Source organism: Fukomys damarensis, unplaced genomic scaffold (assembly GCF_012274545.1).
Source record: "Fukomys damarensis isolate Sample0158 unplaced genomic scaffold, DMR_v1.0_HiC HiC_scaffold_21, whole genome shotgun sequence".
Classification (NCBI taxonomy): domain Eukaryota; kingdom Metazoa; phylum Chordata; class Mammalia; order Rodentia; family Bathyergidae; genus Fukomys; species Fukomys damarensis.
Window position 1 is genome coordinate 15,395,977 of NW_022900933.1, and position 21,422 is coordinate 15,417,398.

Sequence of the window (21,422 nt, forward strand, 5' to 3'; positions counted from 1 at the left end):
TTTACTGAATGACAAAAGCTGCACCCTTCCCAATTTGTGGAGTTGTGCTTGCTTGCTAGCTTGCTTGCTTTTTTCTTTCTTTGTTTTATATTTTTGGCTTTGTTTTTTGTTTTGCTTTTCTGAGATGGGGTCTTAGTGTGTAGCCCAAGCTAGGCTTGAACTCACTATGTACCCCAGGTTGGCCTTGAACTCACAGTGATCTTCTTGCCTCAGTCTTCAGAGCGCTGGAATTACAGGCAATGCACACACTCGGTGTGGTTTCTTTTTAATTCTGAGATATAGAAAGGGTGAGAAAGATAACGTCATTTTTATAATGTCGTTCGCTAATTTTATCACGAATTACACATTTTTTTATTAATTTTCCTGTGATAAAAGCAAGGGATGTGACCCCAAAAATGCCTGTAAACACTGATAACATTATTAATGAATATGAGCTGGGCGTGGTGGGAAGCACCTGCATCCGTGTTTTGGGATTACTTGTTTAATTGGAGGCTGAGGCAGGTGAATTGCCATGAGTTCTAAGTCAGCCTGGGCTACATAGTGAGTTCAAGCCCAGCTAAAACTGTGTAGCAAGACTCTGTCTCAAAAAAACAAACAAAAAAAGAATATGAAAGTCTGACTAAATAGGATGGAACAGAAGAAACAAAACAGAAAACATTAGAGCAAAATTCTAAGTCAACTAACTTACAAGACACACAATCTCTGGCAGGTGACTTTATCCTGAGCCTTGGTTTATTCATCTATAAAATGGGGATATTCACATCAGCTCAGTGCAAGTGTGACTGATGCAGTCATCACTTGGGAAATACTTCTCCCTGCCCCTTAGATATAGCATAGATAATTGAGTACTGGTTGAGCTAAAGAAGAACAAAAAGAGAACAGAAGACAAGAAAAAGTGAAGTTAGGAGAAGTCAGAGGTTAACAGTGTAAACCACCAAATCAGCTGAAGTCTGATAATCTTGGGCCAAACTGAGAGATAAGACTTGCTTGTGTTGGAGGGAAAGAAGTATTAGACCAAATAGAAAGCAAACCGAGAGCTAGGCTGGGCCATCGGTAAAGCCTTTGAGGTTTATCTGGGAGCCAGTCCTTGCAAGAGTTTCCTTTGGGGCCTCAAGGAATTAGGTGTGGAAGTGGTGGGAAACAATGGGACCATGTTACAGGTTATGTGTCACAACAGGACACCCAGCTACCAGAAGCTACTGACTTAACAGGGACATTTCAAAGCCTGGATTTTAAGGAAGAAAGTCTTGATGGAAACCTGTCTAGTGCTTGTCAGAGTGTGTCCTTTTTGGTGGTACCTTGGGAGAAGGATAGAGTTGTGCAACTCTGCTGAAAATAGTAAAACCAGTCTCTAACAAGTGAGCAAGGTCCTGGGCTCAAATTTGATACTGGCAATTGAGTGCCCTCTAGTGTTAGTTAGTAGGAAAGACACACTTGGAAAAAGCAAAGTGGAGAAACCCCAGCCCAGTTCTAGCCTTAGAAGAAACCGCCAAAACGCAATATGTACATGGGTACCTGGAAGGCAGAAAAAGTAAAAACAATACAAATTAGTTCTTTTGTAGTGAAGTTCTGGAGCACAGTAGGTATTCACAGTGGTTGTCAAAAGAGCAAATGTCATTAGGTCCATGGCAACTGCCACCTCAGGGTGTGGATTTATAATGAATACACCACCTGTTACAACAATGCAGCAATGGAAAACTCGACTGCTCAAATTGTACTTTCTGAGTGGTAGAGTTGGCTAAGAATCATGGCTGAAATGGAAGAATCTGTTCTGCTAGGTCAATGAAAATGTACTGTCATCAGAACGAATCATCTTTTCCTCACCGAGCTCTGATGAGTCCATCTGCAAGTTTCAGGAAGTAAAGAACACAGATCACCTCTGAGAAAAGATTGCCTGTGATCCCACATTCTGTGAAAGCATAAAACATACTCGAGGAATTTATCACTTGTGCTGACTCGGGTGGAAAAAACATGCCCAGTTCCATAGCCAAAGCTACGCTGGCGTCAATCTGTTACTTGTTGACAGGAGAAGAAAAAAAATTAACCACACAGACTCAGTTCAAATTGCTTACCAGTCTGGCTCTCTGGTTGCTGGAAACTTATATTTAGTGGATTCAACAATATATGCAGCAAATATTCCCTGGCTATTCCAGTTTTGCCTGGAAAGGGGAAAAAAAAAACAAAATTAAAAAAGTCACCCTAGCAAACAGATTCCCATTGAGCAGAGGGCCCAGATTGCTGGGATAGCCAGAAATGCATTGGAACCTGCGTACTGCCTGACTGAACACTTGGGAAGATACTCTGTGTGGTTTGTGGGGGTGAGGGACCTGCAGCATGCCACTTCCTTCACACATGAAATCTACATTTCCTGCTTCTGGCCAATATGAGTACCATGTTGTACTTTAGCCTATATTTAAGTCTCCTAAATAGCCAATTACCTGAAATCGAACATCCAACACAGTGGTCTAAGATTTTTTTTTTCTACAGATTTGACCGGCCCTGCCTTTTAGAGAAAGCTCCAAAAGACATTCCTACCTACTGATGGTTGAGCTTTGGATGACTATGGGGCCTAGAAGTCAACAACCTCAGACACTCTGCAAGGAGGTACCCAGAGCACATATGAAAATGCAAATGACTATTCCAATCTTCACTCTGAGATCAGAAAAATAAAGGGAGAGCAAGTACCTTAAAGGCACAGAGCACATACGGTACCTTCTGGGAAATGTGAAAAAAAAATCCCCTATGTCTCCCACACAAAGTCCTTTAGGAGAGGGTATGGAAACAAGCTGGAATTACTCCACATTTCCAAATGTGAGGGACAGAAGTGAGATCTAGGAGTAAAAATTCAGGCTACCAATTGGCCACCACATTTGACTGGTTTCTATGTTAAATAAGGACTGCAGGAATGAGGTGAGAGAGAAGGCTGAGTCCTGCATGTGCTCTGCACTTGAACAATGGTCCTTACTCACCAGGCTGCATTGAAAATCTGGGAGCCCTGCAGGGGGTTTCTTTTGCAGGCTCACAGCTAAGGCGGAAAGCAATGATGCCTTCTCTCCTCCTGCCTTCTTTCCAGAGCTCTGATTCCAACACCTAGAGTGCTCTCCCAGTGGGTGGGTCAAAATAGCTAAGGAGGAGTGGTGGAGGTAATAATGGCACTGAAAGAAACTGCTCTGAGAACTACAGAGGTCATAGAGGCAGTAGGATATTGTAACAGGATGAAATGAAACACCAAACACAAGAGCATATCGTTCTCATAGCATAGCACAAAAGCTTCTATCTTTACTTATTCAAAAGATATCCTTGATGAAATCTGCTTAACTTTCTGTGTCCTATCCCATATAGCATCTGTAACGCCTGATTTTATTGGAAGACACATTTATCTAAAGAAATCTAAAGTATTTTAACATTCTATTAGATCCCTAAATCTCATTATAAGTTGAGTATATAATGAATTTTGCCATCAAACAGAACTTGCTGCCCTCCAGTTCGCAATGTTGGGTGAAGTATTATACACAAAGCAATTCAGACAATCTCTTGGGATTTTAAACTACATTGGTACTTTATATTATAGGCCATTTTAAGAAGTGTTAAGGCACTTCCTATTCAAAAATGAGACAGATGAATAATAAGACAGAGCACAGGCACTGTTCTGAAGCCCTTTATCCCTACAAGCCCATTTAAGTGACTCTCCACAACTGCTTAGACATGCGCTCAGGATCCTCATCTTACAGGTAGGAAAGACTTCCCTTGTCTTCTCTGTTGCAAAAGGATAATGGAACAAAAGTAAACCCATTCTTTTTCATTTTGTTTTTGGTGTGGATTTTTGGAAACAGGGTCGTGGTTAAGTATTCTAGGCTGGTCTTGAATTCCGGCAATCCTCCCATCTCGACTTCCTGAGTGTGAGTGCAAGGATTACATGCCCAGCAAAGCCCGTTTCTAGCCCAGAGTTAGAGGCTGCAAGTCCATTTCCAACTAGCAGCCTCTATTTAAAACTAGATCAACAACCAGGATTTAGCTTAGTGGTAGCACCAACTTGCCTCAAAAGTGCAAGGTCCAGAGTTGGATCACCATATCAAAAAGAAGCAAAAAAGAAAACTGGATCAACAAGTTTCCTAGCTTTTGCAGTCCAAATGATTCTACTTTCAAGCTCAAAATACAAAAATGAATTTTACTCTCAAATCTAAACTTTACAATGCTGGTTTTGTAATATCATGTGATGCTATTTCATTAGCTATCTGAAAAGCAGAGAAAAAAACATGCTTCTCAAAACCATATATAATACCTTCATAGCAGCAGATAACACAGATAGCATCCCCACTATTCTTTCTCCTCTCCTTGCCCTTCTGCCACCTCTATGCTCCAAAGAGGGTAAGGAATTTCAAAACCAGTTCACTGTGGTGCATAGTTCATAAGGAAAGGAAAAAATCCCCACCAGAATATCAAACTTCCACTCAGTTTTTTTAAAGTTCACCAAAAGCAGAAAATAAGTCTGCTGACCCAGTAAAGCCATCAAAAAGATGTGCTATAACAAATATATGTGCAACTTTCAACATTCTCCCAACAGCCCCATCATTTGCAATGGAGGTAATACTTCAGAGCAATCGGTTTTCCCTTTGTTCATTCTTTTCCATCCCTTTTTCAAGCCAAGCCCCCTCAAGGCAACTATAAATAAGAATGTGTGCATTACTGAGTCATGTTAGTATTACAAGTTTGGGGTTTATTTGGTTTTTTGTTGTTATTTTATTTTCAAAGTGAAAATAACTTCATCCGTTCCTTGAATATAAAAATAATACATGTCTATTACAAAGAATTGGAATGACACATAAAGATACAAACATAAAGGACCGGGGATTTAGCTCAGTGGTTCTACCGCCTGCCTCACAAGCGCAAGGACCGGAGTTTGATCCCCAGTACCAAAAAAAAAAAAAAAACCCCAAAAGATACAATCATAAAAATAAAAGTCCCCTGAAATCTCACCATCCCAACCAGTAACAATGAGGTGAACATCCTTCAGGGCACTGGATGCTCATGTGCACACACGCTCACCTGCATGGACGTTCCCACAGTCTACATGAATGGGGTCATATTATACTTCTGGTTTTTATAATGGGCAATTATCATTCTCTCTTTTTTTTTTTTTGGTACCAGGGATCGAACTCAGGTCCTTGCACTTGCAAGGCAGGTGGTAGAACCGCTGAGCTAAATCCCCGGCCCCGATTATTCTCTTTTCTTCTTCTCCCTCAACATTAATACCCTAAGAGTGTCTCCATATTCCTTTGTAATCATCTTTACATATACATTTTCATATACACCAACATGTATAGGGAGCGTTTGTTCTTTTTTTATAATAATAGAATCGCACTGCACTCATTTTGCATCTTACTTTCCTCACTCACTGATATCTCATAGCAATCTCTCTCAGACATCTGGCAAGGCCATAATTCATTCCCATTTAATGGCCATATAATATTGTATAGAGTAATATATTTTAATTTTTCAGCCATTCCCTAATTAATGGCCATTCACCATGTTTCCAGTTCTTGGCAGTTACAAACAATGTTGTAATAAACATTCTTGTACACATGTCCTTACAAATTAGCACTTTTATTTTTATGGAATAGATTCCTAGGAGTAGGATCCAAGAGTCAAGGGGAATATGTATTTTTAATTTTAATAGATATACCAGATTGCCTTCTACAACAGGCTGGGATGCTTTACAACTTTACCAGCAATGGATGAGAGCACAACTTACCCCACATCCCTGATGGCAACAGGTATTACAGCTCTTCTTAATTTTTGCCCATTTAATGCATCAAAAGCAACATTTCCTTGTTAATTTGCATTTCTCTGACTCTGGGCCACTGATCAGTTTGTGCATAGGGTGATGGGGCTAAAACCCAGTCAACCCATGGCTTGCAAAACAAACATCTTGACTGCTTGGTACAGAGGAAGGGTCCAACTTTTCTAGTTTATAAGCAAGTACTATCAGCGGCTCTTTATTAACCATCCAGAAACATGAGCATATTTGTAGTATAAAACTGTTGAATACTGGAACTTCATGCTTCTGTGAATTTTCTCCTCATCTATTGCCCATTTTTACTGGAATACAAAAAAAAATCTATTTACATTTTTTCTTTTCTGTACCAGGGATCAAACTCAGGTCCTTGTGCTTACAAGGCAGGCAACAAAACCACTGAGCTAAATCCCCAGCCCATACACTATTTAGTTTTAGTTTGGTTTTTTTTTTTTTTGTCAATTTATAAAAGCTAAATTTTATAAAAGCAACTCATAGAAGTTGACTCTAGGGCCGAGAGTATAATTCAGTAGTAGAGCACCTGCCTAGTATGTGCAAGGTCCTAGGTTTGAGAGAGAGAGAGAGAGAGAGATAGAGAGAAAGAGAGAGAGGAAGAAGGAGGAGGAGGAGGAGGAGGAGGAGGAAGACGAAGAGAGAAGAGATAGCTTTTCTCTTTTCTAACTTTCCAAATTATAATGGTGATCGTTACAGAAATTTTTGTTTTCATGTTTCATCATGTAGGGTGATATTTGCTGTTAGTTTTTGGCAAACAGCTTTTGATATGTCTCTTTGTATTACTATTTTCTTAGATTTTCTGTTGGTAATAAAATGAATTTTATCAAATGCCCTTTTAGCCTCTATTCATACGATCCTATAATTTTTTACCATTCTTTAAATCATAAATTTTATTAAGAAATATTTTGATATTGAATCACCTCCACAAAGCCTTTTGGTTGTGGTAGAATACAATTTGTTCTACTGCATTACTAAGCTCTTTTCACTAGGTTCTATTTTCTGGTATTTTATTTAGAGTTTCTCTAAATATATATTTATTAGTAAAATTGGTCCATAATTCTCCCCCAAACCTTTTTGTACTACTCTTATCAAGTTTTGGTTGTAAAATTATACTGGCTTTTACTCGCGAGGCTGAGGCAGGAGGATCGCTGTGAGTTCGAGACCAGCCTGAGCTACACAGTGAGTTCCAGGTCACTCTCAACCACATAGTGAGACCCTGTCTCAGAAAACCAAAAAAAATCAAAAAACAAAAAAAAAAAAAAAAGTTATACTAGCTTTGCAAAATGAATTGAAGGCTTGTCATTTTTTTCTGAAGTACTGTAAATAACCAGAATCATCCGTTTTTGAGGAGGCGTAGGTACCAGGGATTGAACTTAGGACCTTGCATTTACAAGACAGACACGGCTCCACTGAGCTACAGCCCCAATCTAGAATCATCCATTTTTTAAAGCTTAGGAAAACATAGAACTCTAAATCTACCTGACTTTCCACTTTTGCTAGTTTGCTTGCTTGCTTGCTTCTTTTTCGGGTGGTACAGAAGATTGAATCCAGGCCTTGTGCATGCTAGGCAATCAATCACTGAGGTACAACTCTGGCCCCTGGATCCCTCTTTTAATGATAGGTTTTAAAGCATTTATCCAATCTCTTTTCTGGTAAGTAATCTATTCTCATTTTTCATTTCTTCTTGGGTCAGAATTGATGGTTTATATTTTGATAAGAATGATCCATTTTCTCTAGAACTCCAAATTTGCTCTCAGAGTTATACAATGAAATCTCTTATAATTCTTGTCATCGTTTTATTTTTCTGTTATGTCTCCAGTCTCATTAGCTAGTCTGTTCTTACAAACTAGTCTATTTCTTTTCTTTTTACTTTTAAGCTTCTCAAGACAAATATATAGAAAAAAATTGATGCATTATAAGCCATATTCAGTACTGTGTCTTCCTAAAATACATTGTAAGAGAATGCAGTATGAAATTTGAAAGGCAAAAGTATTAGAAATGGGCATAGCATGATAAAGCTCTTGTCTACCATGTGCACAGCCCTGGGTTGAATCCCCAGCACAGCCCCCAACAAGAACATACAATGAAAAAGAATTCTCCTTTCTACTACTATCCCCAGCCATCTAGTACCCCTCCTATGTTACAACCACCTTAGAATAGTTCTTTTTCTCTAGAATAGTTCTTTAAATGATGTTTATCCCATTAATCTTTATTCCTTCTTCATTCTTATCAGATGTGTTTAAGTATGAATTTTTCCTTAAGAATTGCTTTGGTCACAAAAAGGGTTTTAGCATGTTAAGTTTTTTAAATTATTAATTCAGAGTTTTTCTAATTTCTATTGTTTCCTTGATGCATAGGTTATTTGGAAACACTTCTTCATTTAACTCATATTATTTTTCTCGTGTTTTTACTTCCTTCTAATCCGTAGGAGGATTATACATTACCTACCCTCATTGACTTTGGACTTGGCCGTGTGGGTTTCTTGGGCCAAAGGACTAGGAACAGGTGTGCTCCATACTGGAGCTGAGTTTTAACTTTGTGTAGTTTGGTGAGGTCTTTTGCACTCCAGCGCCTTCTGCCATGAGAAAAAGGCATGTTTCACATGTGTTTGCTCCTTCAGTCTGGCACCCAAAATAAAGACACACAAAAGGCAGACCTGAAGCTAACCCATAGCTGGGAGCAGAGCTGCAAGCATGACATTAACAGGGATGAAAAATAAACGTGGGTTGTAAGGCAAGGAGAGTCTGAGTTGGGATGTTTGCAGGGTAACATCACTAAAGTGACAGGCCTTATTTTCTATTTATCATTTTATTATTGATTTCTGGCATGATTGTATTGTTACCATAAAACACATGCTCTATGATTTCAATCATTTGAAATTTGTACCAAATTGCTTTATATAATTCAGTATATATTCAAGTTTTGTAAATATTACTTGGTCTTAAAAAAATATGTACTCTGCAATAACTGGATACATTTTACATATTGATATCCCCATTAAATTCATCAGTCATTATTCAATTGTCCAATCACTTATTGAGAAACATATGCCATTATTATGGATTTGCCAGTTTCTCTTTGTAGTTTTGTTATTTATTGATTCCTGTATTTTAAGCCATGAGTATTAGATGCATTCAAATGTAGATTTATTGTATCATTGTTGTGGATTGAACCTGTAATCGTGATTATCTGTCTATTTTATTTCTAGTTAATGCTCTTTGCCTTCAAGCCTATGTTGTTTAATACTAACATATCCACAAACATTTTTTCTTATTAAGTCTCCTTTAACCCTCAAACTGTTTATATTCTTATGTTTTAGATGTGTTTCTTTTAAACACCAGATAATAAAGTTTAGTTATGGTTTTTGATTTGTTTGTTGGTTGGTTACAGGGTCTCACTATGTAGTTCAGGCTGGCCCTGAACTCACTATATAGCCCAGACTGGCCTCGAACTCATGGTGACCTTGCTGCCTCTGGAAGCTGTGATTATAGGTGTGCACCACACCATGCTCAGCTTGTTTTGTTTTGGTACCAGGGATCAAACTCAGGACCTCACGCTTGCAAACAGGCACTGTGCCACTGAGCTACATCCCCAGCCCTTATGGTTTATTATTTTTTTATCCAATCTAATAATCTTTGTCTCTTAATTATAGCACTTGGCTCACACATAGTTAACATAGATTCTGATATCTGGATTAAAATCTATTATATGCTTTCTACTTGTTTCATATGTCTTATGTTCCTTTCCTTTTCCTTCTTACCTACTTTATTAACAGCATTTCTTATCATGTTCTACCCTCTTCAAAGTTATATGTTCTTTTCCTATTTTAAATTTGTACATTAAACTTACAATATGCACAAGGAAAAAGGAAAGAAAAAAATTACAATACGCATCTTTGAATTGTCAAAATTGAATGTCAGCAATATATCCATCTTCCTCTCAGAAAATACAAGACATATTTTAGAACATTTAACTTCATTCATTCCCCTTCCAACTTACATATTATTATTATCATGTATTTTATTTTAAAACTCTACAATGTTCTTCTATATTATCCATTTATTTACCCTTTTCTTTAGTCTTTATTCTTTCATTTCTCTCCAGACCTCCACCTGAGCTCATTTTCATTCATTCTTCCTGGAAAAAAAAAAAGCTTTAGAATTTTCTTTAGTAAGTTTCCTGGTAATGAACCCTCAGTTTTTGTTTGTCCAATAAAATAACTTTATTTTATCTTCATTTTTCTTATCTAGATAAGCTTATAATTTTGAGATAATTTTAAACATAAAGATATTTGCAAGGGTAGAAAAAAAATCCCATGTTTTCCTAAGCCATCATATTAAAACACTTTAGTATATAATATGGTCTTGTCTTGGGAAGTTTTCTTTGTTTGCTTTTTTAATTTTTTGGGTTTTTGAGTTTTTTGGGTGATTGTATGTTTTGCTTTGTTTTGTTTTAGTACTGGGTTTGCACGCAGATCCTTTGTACTTATCTACATCCCCAGCCCTTTTTTTTAATACTTTATTGTGAGACAATTAGAGAATTATAGGCATGCACAATCACAGTGTGTAATTCTCGTAAGGACATTCTCTATAACCAAAATACAAACAATAAAATCAAGAAATTAACACTATGCACTATTAACATTTAATCTTGAGACAAATTTGGTTTTTTTGGTTTTTTATTTTTTGTTTTTTTTGGTACCAGGGATTGAACTCGGGTCCTTGCGCTTGCAAGGCAGGCCATTGAACTGCTGAGCTAAATCCCCAGCCCTAATCTTGAGACAAATTTGAGTTTTATAAATTGTTCTAATGTCCTCTAGAACACAAAAAAATCCAACTCCAAGAACACTTTGCATTAAATTTTATATCACTTTAGCTTCCTTCAATCCAGAATAGTCTCTCAAAGTCCACAGTTCATAATCTTGACACCTTTGGAAATTACAGGACAGTACTTTGTAGAATGACACTTGATGTGGGGGTAGGTGCTATTTACTTGTGATTAGATTCAGGTTATGTTTTTGGCAGGAATCCCCCAAGAATGACACTGTGTTCTTACTATATCCCACCCAAGAGCACTCATTACTTATTACATTGAGATACATTCTCAAGAAGCATGGGATAAGTGTGTTCCAAGAAAAGGGGGAAGAAGAAAAGAAAAGGGGAGGATTTTGAGAATTAATGATAATGTCTTCTACTGTAATAATTTTTAACTTAAATATTCACTATATTTTTGATCATCCATGTATTTACTTATTGGATCATTTTATAGGCTAAATCATATCCCCCAAAAAACAGGGAACCTCTAACCCCAGCACTCACTTCAGAATATGAGTAAATTTGAACACAGAGCCTTTAAAGAGGTGATTAAGTTAGAAGGAGACCAGTAAAGTGGGCTCCAATCCAATTTAATTTGTGTCATTATGAGGAAATCTGAACACAAAGAAAGACACCAGAGATGGCATGTACAGTGGAAAGGCCATTTGCAGGCCGAAGAAAGAGGTCTCAGAAGAAACCAAACCTGCCAACAATTTGGTCTTGGACTTCTAGCCTCCTGAACTGTGAGAAAATAAATTTCTGTTGTTTAAAGCCACCCAATCTGTGCTAGTTTGTTACAGCAGTCCTAGCGAATGAAAACAAGTCTATCGAACTAAAAACAACCTCGTCTAAAAGCAGCTCCTACAAATGTCTTGTGACAGTCTAGCCTGCCTTAACCAAGTCGAGGCATACCTGTTTCTGAAACAATCTCATGTTCCATAGAAATCCAGTATTCTCTGACAACCACTGGCTGTGCCCAACCTTGGTGTGTCTGTAGAACTATTTGGTCTTACAGTGAAGGGGCCAATGGATTCTGTCACAACATATATTCTGTGCATGTTGTACTGTGATCGACCCTATTCATTCTGATGATGTCCCCAGTGGCTGGACCAAGCCACAACATCTGTAATGTAAATTTACTGAGCAACAGAGAGTATTCTCTCTGACAAGGAAACCAGCTCAGACCTTAGCTTTTTCCTTAGGGTATTGCTTAAATTACTACCTTCTCAGCAAATGTGCATTAAATTGCACTACCATAGTAACTTTAACTTATTCAAAATTTCAGAAACCTAAAAAAATGACTCAAGTCATAGACTCATAGATAAATCCTTTATCTCACCCAGCTTTATTTATCTTGGAATTTATGTCCTGACTTCACAAGGCTGAGAATGATTGCTCTGGCTGCCTGTGCTGTGCGATCTGTTGGGGGTTGGGAGCCCCAGCTGTGCTTTCTCTGCCTCTGACACCTCCCTTGGCAATACACAGAACTCGATTAGGGCTTCCCTAATGACTCCTGCAGCAATGGGCAACACTGTGGCTCGTTAACGGTGGCACTAGCACTGTGGGGCACATGGGAACAAATGTTTATTTGGTTCCAGAAAAATGAGCCAACCCCATTATTAGACACTGTCCACAGAGGTGTGATGTGCAGAAATCATTTATAGAAAAAGAAGCTTATTTTTGCTAAAACCTCCACCATGAGATGAGGTGGCCGAAACTTCTGCAGCAGAAACACACCATAGTTCAATCTCAGTCTTTCTTAGCCTTGTCTGAAGAGGCTGCCTCTTCAGAGAAAGACAGAAATTACACCAGTGCCTCAGAATAAGGAAAGAGATGCCTGGAAACCTTCCCTCTGCAATTCTTTCCCAGCTTTTTCTCAAGGGGGCATAGGTAAGCCTCTAGAAGTCCCACTATGCCAGTGAAGGAAGGATATCATGCAACCTTTTGGGTTCAATTTCAGGGAATTCTCTACTGCTTACCACAGGCCAGGCACTGTTCCAAGTGTGTTGCATGATCCAAGTGCATTTAATCCTTACGTGGAGGTAGATACTTTATTATCTTCACCTTTGAGATAGAAAAAGTAAAGATCAGAGCAAAGTAACATGCCCAGGCCCCACAGCTAAACTGTGAAGAAAAATGTTATGGTTTATATCTGTATGTTCCCTCAAGCCTCATGCACTCAGAGGTGGGCCTGTGAAGGGTGACTGGACTATGGGGGCCGCTGCAGCAGGCTTGGTGTTAGGTCAGAAGAGGTAGATCACTGGGAACGTGACCTGGAAGAGTGCATCTACCTCCCTGGCTCTGCCCATGTCTCTCCCTCTGCTTCCAGTCTACCATGAAGGGAGCAGCTTTTCCTCCACCATGCCCCTCTGGCATGCCATCCTGCCTTAGAGACGGACAACTACAGATTGGAACACGAGCCAAAATACTGTAAACCTCTCTTCCTTTAACTTATTAGTGTCAGGGATTGAGTACCAGCAATGAGAAAGTGACTAAGACAGCAAATAGAGGCCAGCTGATTCCCTGCACCATCTCAACCTCTAGGCTGTGTTCTAGGTGACAGTTAACAATAATAAACAACATTTATAAAGTGTCATCAGTCCAGTGTACAACAAACTTCCAAACAGCATATGTGGTCCGGTTTATCTATAGTGTAACACTTTTCTAATCCGAAAAGAATGATCACAGTACTTCAAATTACCTCCTTGAGTGCATAACAGAGAATTAGATGGTCAAAAGGGAAGAGATGAATTTTGTGAAGGCAGGTAGCCATTCAGTTCAGTGTACAACAAACTTCCAAACAGCATATGTGGTCTGGTTTATCTATAGTGTAACACTTTTCTAATCTGAAAAGAATGATCACAGTACTTCAAATTACCTCGAGTGCATAACAGAGAATTAGATGGTCAAAAGGGAAGAGATGAATTTTGTGAAGGCAGGTAGCCCACTGCTCTTGACTCAGGTGAGAGATGGCATAGGGAAGAGGGGCACAGTTTGAGGCCAAAGAGTTTCCGTAGTTTAGCCTTCATGGTTTACCTGATTTTATGTATGTGAGCTCAGAAAACACAACAGAAAAATTCTTCCCATCTTGCAGGTTCCATCCCAGGATGCCTCCTCCTGGAGCTAGAAACACCTCTATCAGGACTTCTTCCCACTACTGGAGATTTAAACCCAGGGTGCTCTACAACTGGCTACATCCTGCCCTTTTTATTTGCTTTATGACAAAAATCTCACTATGTTGCCCAGTCTGGCTTTGAATTTAGGATCATCCTGCCTTTCATCTCCTGAGTTCCTAGGATTACAAGTGTGCGCGACCACCCCCGGGGGCCCATCAGGATTTTTTAAGCAGCTTCCAGGCACATGAAAACCAGTTCCCTAATGGATTCAGTTCCCATAGCTAAACTGATCCACATTCTCCTCTTCCTTCCTTCTGCCCCCTTCAGGCAATCCTCCTATCAGCATTAAACAGGAATTCAAATACAGAGGAAACCAGGAAAGCCCTGAGATGTGGAATAATTACATCTCTCCATTTTTTTCACTTTGTGCTTTCCTATTTTTAAATTTTCTGCATCAAGCATGCATTAGTAATCGTCACTTTGGTCAGGCTAGGAGACAGCTAGGACTAATACTTTGGAGACACAAGTCTCATCCTAGAGTTTGTGGTTCCAACATTTTATGGTGTCGGTTATTTGGACAAGATTTTTGGAAATTGCTTTTCTCTACCCACATACATAGTTTTAGCAGCATATAATAGGTTCACTATTAGTGGAATATATAACTTCTCAACATCTAAAACATTCTTGCCCATTACCCAGCACTCCCTCTTTTCCAGAATCCCAGCAGTGGAGTCAGTCATCAGCAATTTGCTGAACATGTTGAAGGACTCCAGGGGAGGTCACCCAAAATACAGTGCTGTGGGTGCGCCAGTTACTGAAAAGCAACAACACTTGAGAATCAGCAGATGTTCGAAGAGGTTTTTCTCTGAAGTTCCCCTAAAACCTAGATCCTTAAAAAAAAAGAGAGAGAAACACAATGGCTTCAGTCTCCTCCCTGCTATTATTTTATCAAAAAGAAAGATGAGACTCACATCACAGAAGTAGAGACTGAAAGTCAAACACACAGCCACATGGACCTTTAGCTCAAGCTCTGTCACCTTTCTTCTGAGGGTCCCCATTCATTTCTCCAGAAATAATCTACTTTCCCTATGGCACCTCAACTCCCCACCTCTTTTCTCTATGAATAGGGCACCTAGGATTCCAGGTCGCTTTTCCTTTCTGTGATACCCTCACGCAGATAGTACATTTGAATACCTTTTCTCCTACTACCTGTCAACTGTCAGTTCATTTCCACAGACTCAACTTAAATCACGCTTCTAGAAGTGGGAAGGAAATTTCCCTTTCCGCCTGCAGTATATCATACAAACGATGTTGGAGAGTTTCATAGGATATTTCATTCAGGTTAATTAAACTGAACCTTCAGTAGCTGGGGGAAAGTTCCCATTGCTCCAGCGACAGAATCTTACAAAGGAGTTAGAGTTTTGTGGGATATTTTGTACTAGTTAGGGAAGGGACTAGAGAATTACTCTGGATCCAGATTTCTGGAGACCAAGACACAGCCCTCAATACTACTGAATAAACAATGAAGCCGGGTGGCACGTGCCTGTAATCCCAGCACTGGGGGACTGAGGGGCAGAGACAGGAGGACTATAAATTTGATTCCTGCCTACAAAATTTGGCAAGCTCTGTGTCAAAATTTAGAAGGGCTGGGATGTAGTGTATACCTGAGTTCCAACCCCAGGACCAAAAAAGACTTGCCAAATTCTGATGAAAAGAATATTTTTTCTGGTGTGTGTGTGGGTGTATTTTTTACTTTAATTACACATCTCTTGTACGATATTTTTTTTCCCAGTGCCAAGTACTGAACTCAGGATCTTGTACAGTGCCACTGAGCTACATCCCAGCCTTTGATTATATATATACTTTTTTTTTTTTGTACTGGGGATCAAACTGCCTTGTACTTTCAAGGCAGGCAGCAGAGCCACTGAGCTAAATCCCTGGCCTGGCCTTTGATTATACTTTGTTTTTGTTTTTGTTTTGGTACCAGGGATTGAACTCAGAATCTTGTGCTTGCAAGACGAGTACAGTGCTACTGAGCTAAATCCCCGGCCCCTTTGATTAGATTTTGGATTAGTGTCTGTGATGGGATTTGACAGACATCCTAGTTCCATTAGAAACACATATGCAAGTTTCTATTAAAATGAACACTTCTATCACAGCATTGGGAGGCTGAGGCAGGAGAATAGTGACTTTGGGGCCAGTCTGGGCTATATAATGAACCTTGTCTCATACACACACAAAGATAATACATTACATATGTATCAATTAGTTTAAATTATCTATTTAAATTATGTCTTTTAATAAATCATATATTCAAGTCATCAAAATTTAAAGGCATTGTCTTATCCCCAGCCCCTATCAACTGGGCCTCCTCCCTCATGCCACCATAGCAGATATCACCAGGAAGACACACACACACACACACACACACACACACACACACACACAACCGAGCGTGGTGGTGCATGCCTGTAATCCCAGCACTCACAAGGCTGAGGCAGGAGGATCACTGTGTTTGAGGTCTGCCTAGGCAACATAGTGAGACCTTGTTTCAAAAAAATAAAACAAAACACACACACTTTTCATGTTATATATTACAATACCTTACACAGTGCTCTACACCTTGCTTTTTTCACCAAGAATCTATAATGGAAGTAATTTTATACCAACATAAAGAGGCTCCTCATTCTTTAAAAAAAAAAAAAGTAGTTGCATCTGAATGTACCTTTTTTTTTGTACCTGGGATCAAACACAGGACCTTGTGCTTTCAAGCAATAAACAGCAGCACCACTGAGGTAAATCCCCAGCCTGAATGTACCATTTTTAAAATTTTTTTAATTTAAAACTTTATTACAATTAAAAAAATATATTGCCATTAATCCTCCTGGAGATACTCCACCTTGCTTCAAATGTATTTATACTATTGTTCTTGACACTTTTATTTTACTTTACTTTTTAAAATTAGGATGTGTTTCTGATATATACTAAATCTATTCATCATGGGGTATTGGTAAATATACATATCAATCCTGATCCTTTTTACTTCCTCTTCCCTTCCCCATCTCACATACTTGTAATCACAGCACTCTGGGAGGCTGATGCAGGAGGATCAAAAACTCAAGCCCAGGCTGGGCAACTCAGTGACTCACTGAGACCCTGTTTCCAAATAGAAAGGGCTGGGATGTGTGAACACCCTGGTTCAATGCCCAGTAGTGTGCGCACATGCGTACACACACACACACACACACACACACACACACACACACACACTGTACCATCTTTTTAAAAACTGACCTTCTGGGGCCAGGGATTTAGCTCAGCACCGCTGTGCCTGTCTTGCAAGCTCAGAGTCCTGAGTTGGATCCCTGGTACCCGAAATAAATAAATAAAAACTAAAAACTGATCTTCTACTATTAGACATTATTTGCTTCCAAACTGTTGCTATTATAAACAATGTTCCACGTATCTAAGTAAAAATAAGAAATTTTAAAAATAAATTCCTAGCAGTATAATTGCTTGGTCAAAGTTATGTGCATTTTAACATTTTAATAATGATACATTGCCAAGTTGTCTTCCTTAAAGATTATATGAGATTAAAAAAAAAAAGATTATATCAGAGCTTCACTGAGTACAATTAAGCTTATTAGACATAATGTTAGTCCTAAACAATGAATTTTGTCTAGGTGATTATTAAGGACATCCAGGAAGTACTAATCTATATTCTCTTTATACTGAGTGAGGTTGAACATGGTTTCACGCCCTTTTTTTTTTTTAATGAGGGGATCATGCTATGCTGTCCAGGCTAACCTTGAGCTCCTGGGTTCAAGTGATCCTCCTGCCTCCGCCTCACAAGTACCTGGGACTACAGGTGTGGGCCACTGTATCTTGTTTGTATTTTTCTACCAAATTTATTTGCAGAAACACTTTATATAGTAAGAAAACAAGCTTTTTTCTCATAATATGAGATGCAAATATTTTATAACAAGTTAACATGCCTCTTTCAATTCATGTTATAGTAGCTTTTGCCTTGAGAATATTCTACAAACAAAATGCCTAAGTTTGAGTGCAGGTTTGTGGAACCCTGCAGAAGTTATTAACCAGTTACTTATCTCTCGGTGAGGTGGTGCTGTTAGTTGTACACCCGTCACTGGGTTGTTGTAATTAAAAGAATGAATATGTAGAAAGGTGTCAGAAAATATCTTGCACAAGGCAAAGTCTAGAAGAGTAATTTTTAATGACAAGTTTAATGTTAATTTATCCTAGATCCTACTTCAAAGAAAACAATTATTTGCTTTGGCTTCAAATTCTGGAAATAAAATTTTTAATATTTTTATTTGTGAATAATAAACACCACCTAGATAGTAAGCCGTATGGAGAGCATTTTATCAGTGGGAGCAGCAGAACAAGCAGTAGTTCTTTCTCATAGTAGCATTTATTCCTCACAACAATCTGCTACAGTAGGTTTCCTACCTCATTCTACCAGGCAGGAAACTGAGGCTCAGGTGTCACTTGATTTGCTCAAGGCCAATCTTTTGTGCCTTGATTTTTTTGTTTGTTTGTTTGTTTGTTTGTTTGTTTTTAGACAGGGTCTCACTATGACTGACCTGGAATTCACTATATAGCCCAGGCTGGTCTTGAACTCACAGCGATCCTCCTGCCTCAGCCTCCTGAGTACTGGGATTACAGGCCTGCGACACCATGCCCCACTATTGTGTGCCTTGATTTGCAAATGTTCTCTCATAAATGTTTCTCTCCGTGTCTTTTGAGGTCTCCAAGGCATATCCAGTGCCCACACCACTATTCCCTCTGTGGGGATTCAATGGAGCCCAGTGGAGCCCAGTGGAGCCCAGTGGAGCCCTGGCTGACTGCATTCATTCACTCAGCAAGCCCCAAGCCAACTCCTTCTCCCCTGCTTCCTCTAGTGATCCCAGCTCTTTAGAATGGAATCCTGTTTGCCTCTTCCTAGAGTTCAGGTCTTGCAGATTTCCCCTCTGAAATGTATCTTCCATCTCTGCTCCCTTCCATCCCAGCTGCCAGTCCCTGGCTTGGCCCTGGCTACCTTTCAAAAGGATTGCTCCTCTCACCCTCAACCTGTGTGACATCCCCAAGCACACCTCTAGTTCTGCGGCTCCCCAACTCTCTGATCTCAGAGCCCCCCACTACCTATTCTTTCCCTGCCTCTGAAGCTCTGCATTACCAACCCCAGCCACCTTTGCTTCCAAGACTTTGCTCCCAATTAGTCCAATCTACTCTTTGAACAGGCATCCTCCTGTCTTGCTCATCCACCTCAGGATCCAATACCTCTTCCCTTCAAGGCCACATCTTGAATCGGTCCTACTCTGACTGTATTCCTTTCTCTCATTTCCCTCCTCAGCTAGTCCTTGTCCAAACTGGGCATATATTCGTAAATGATTATTGACTGCATTGCTTTCAAACGGGCAATCAATAAATCCAAAGACCCTGTTTCTGATGGGTCCAACCACTCTTAAGGGGCTGGGTTAACAGGGTCAAAAGACAATGTTAGTCCTGCTGGTGGCCCACAGCAAGCCTGGCCTATTTCCCACAGCTCCCCTCACAAAACTGTCACTTCTGACCAAGTGCCCATCACAGGCACATTTTCCTTGTTGAGGAAATAGCTGCCGGCTGATACCTCGAACAGGCAGGCACACATAGAACATTCTAGAAATGCTGGTTGTGCGAACAAATTTTGAGCTGGCGAGGGCACATGAACATGTCAACTGCCTTGAGACAAGAGGAAAATATACACAGAGAAGGGAAGAGTCTCGCTCAAGGTCACACAGCAAGTAGGAAATAAATAGATATAAAACCAAGGCCACCTGAGTACCAGTTCACGGCAGGGTCTTCTGCCTCTTGGAGCCACGCAGATTTAGGGTCAGCCACTTGAGGTCACTGCCCAAGATGTCACCAGATGTTCATTTCTCTCCCTCATCTCAGGGCCTCCTTTGCCCTCTGTACAACTCATTCCTTACTTCTCCTTCAAATCTCAGCGTTCGTTCGGGGGTGAGGCAGCCGGGGCAAAGCAGAGAAGTCTCCCCCGTGCTCTCAGCCTCCGGCCCCGCCCCCAAGCTCCAGGCGGTAAGAGCTGTCGATTGACGTTGACAGACTGAAGTCCTACCGAATAAGAAGGCGGGGTGGGTCGCCGTAGCCCTATCGGCTGCGAAAATACAACAACAGGCGCACCCAATTGGCTGACACCACAGCTCTATCTTTCCGGGTCTTTCCACGTCTCCAGCGTATTTCTGCAGAGCTGGGCCAGAGGGAGCCAGAAAGTACCCTGTGTTTGAGTAAGTTCAGTGCATTCGTGAGTGTCCTTTGGCGTCGGTGGAGGGGCTGCTGCTGTCTCCTTACGGAGGTCGGGGGTGGGGGGGCTAGGGACGTCCGGGGAGAAGGGCAGGGAGGAGCACGCACGTGGAATACAGGCCTGAGTGGGACGTAGGTGCCGATCTGGGCCCATAAGCCGCGGAGACTGGCCTGTCCTGCGGGGTTGGCTCCATCAGCCTCCCACAAGGGGCTGAAGGGACCCCGAGTGTCGCCGCTGATGTCAGACACTTAAGTGTGTTTGGACGCTGAAGGCCCACCCACCACCTGGCAGTGGCTGGACTGCAGGCCTGTGGGCGGTGTTTCGCCTTAAAGTTCAGATTGTGCTCGAAACCCAGCCTGTATCAGACTGAAAGGGGCGGGGTGAGACTGTCACCTGCCCGAGGTAGTGTCTGGGCTCCTACACCGTAGACTAGGAAGCTTTGGCGTAAACTATTTTGCCGAATTCACATCCACTCGGATTTGTGCGGTAGTGAGAGAGGCAGCATTTCTACTCTAGTTCCTCAGAGTCCCGGGGCCTCCAGCTCTCCCCGGGGGTCTGCAGAAATCGTAACACACCCTCCCTGTTGGAGGTCTGCGGACATTGTCTTGTGAATGGCCGGGCACAGCAAGCAAGAAAGAAAACGATGCGGCAGCTTCCGGGAGAAAACAAAATCCCACAGCCCCCAAATTTGATTTTAAATACCTGGAAATTAGCTGAGATGGTGTCCTGTGGGTTTGCAGATCCAGGTCTGACCAACAGGGTTGGAATCCCAGTTCCACTACTGTGACTCAGAGTATGTTAGCCCTCGAACCCTGTTTGCTCCTGGTAAAATAAGATTTAAAATACCAGCTCAGGGTGGGAAATAATATCCCGCCGCCTGAAGTATTTATTGAACAACTATTAACAGAAAACTTAAGGGTTTTTTGTTTTGTGGGTTTTTTTGGTTGTTGCTGGTTGTTTTGTTGTTTTGTTTTTCACTAAATGGAACTCCACACTGACCTGTCGGCATTTTTCTTTCTCGATACTTAGACCATGTCCGGACTTGCTTTGGGGGGTGGAAACCTGTTCATTCGGCTTTACACACCAGTGGTTTACACATTACAATGCAATGGGCACCAGGATCTTACTGAATTTCCCTGTTGCTGGATATTTAGGATGATTGCCTTTTTAAATATCATAATATGCTGCAGTAAACATCTTTTTGTTTTGGAATATAATTCACATACCATAAAATTCAGTTTTTTTCTAGTACTGGGGATTGGACCCAGTGCTGTAGTGAGTGTTAACTGTATCTCTGACCACCATCTTTTTTTTTGTTTGTTTGTTTGTTTGTTTGGTACCAGGGATCGTTCTCAGGCCCT

The 21,422-nt window shown here is 40.5% G+C and overlaps 1 protein-coding gene and 2 long non-coding RNA genes across 4 annotated transcripts in view; 1 reads left to right on the top strand and 2 right to left on the bottom strand.

The window, feature by feature from the left end:
* Nucleotides 1-244: 244 nt before the first annotated feature.
* Nucleotides 245-9,912, bottom strand: LOC104877096. Its single transcript, XR_784512.1, has 3 exons — nt 9,877-9,912; nt 2,073-2,159; nt 245-271 (listed from the first exon to the last, which is right to left on the bottom strand). It is a non-coding gene; the product is annotated as an uncharacterized LOC104877096 (long non-coding RNA).
* On the bottom strand, nt 9,908-19,975 carry LOC104877094. Its single transcript, XR_784511.2, has 3 exons — nt 19,577-19,975; nt 12,603-12,687; nt 9,908-9,946 (listed from the first exon to the last, which is right to left on the bottom strand). It is a non-coding gene; the product is annotated as an uncharacterized LOC104877094 (long non-coding RNA).
* The window catches only part of Dcaf4 (DDB1 and CUL4 associated factor 4), a 29,963-nt gene continuing 28,479 nt past the window's right edge, over nt 19,939-21,422 (top strand). The window contains exon 1 of one of the 2 annotated variants that reach the window (XM_010645406.3): nt 19,939-20,044. The gene's annotated coding sequence lies outside the window, so the exon portion shown is untranslated. The remainder of the gene's footprint in view (nt 20,045-21,422) is intronic. The other variant, XM_010645408.3, reaches the window with a different exon arrangement.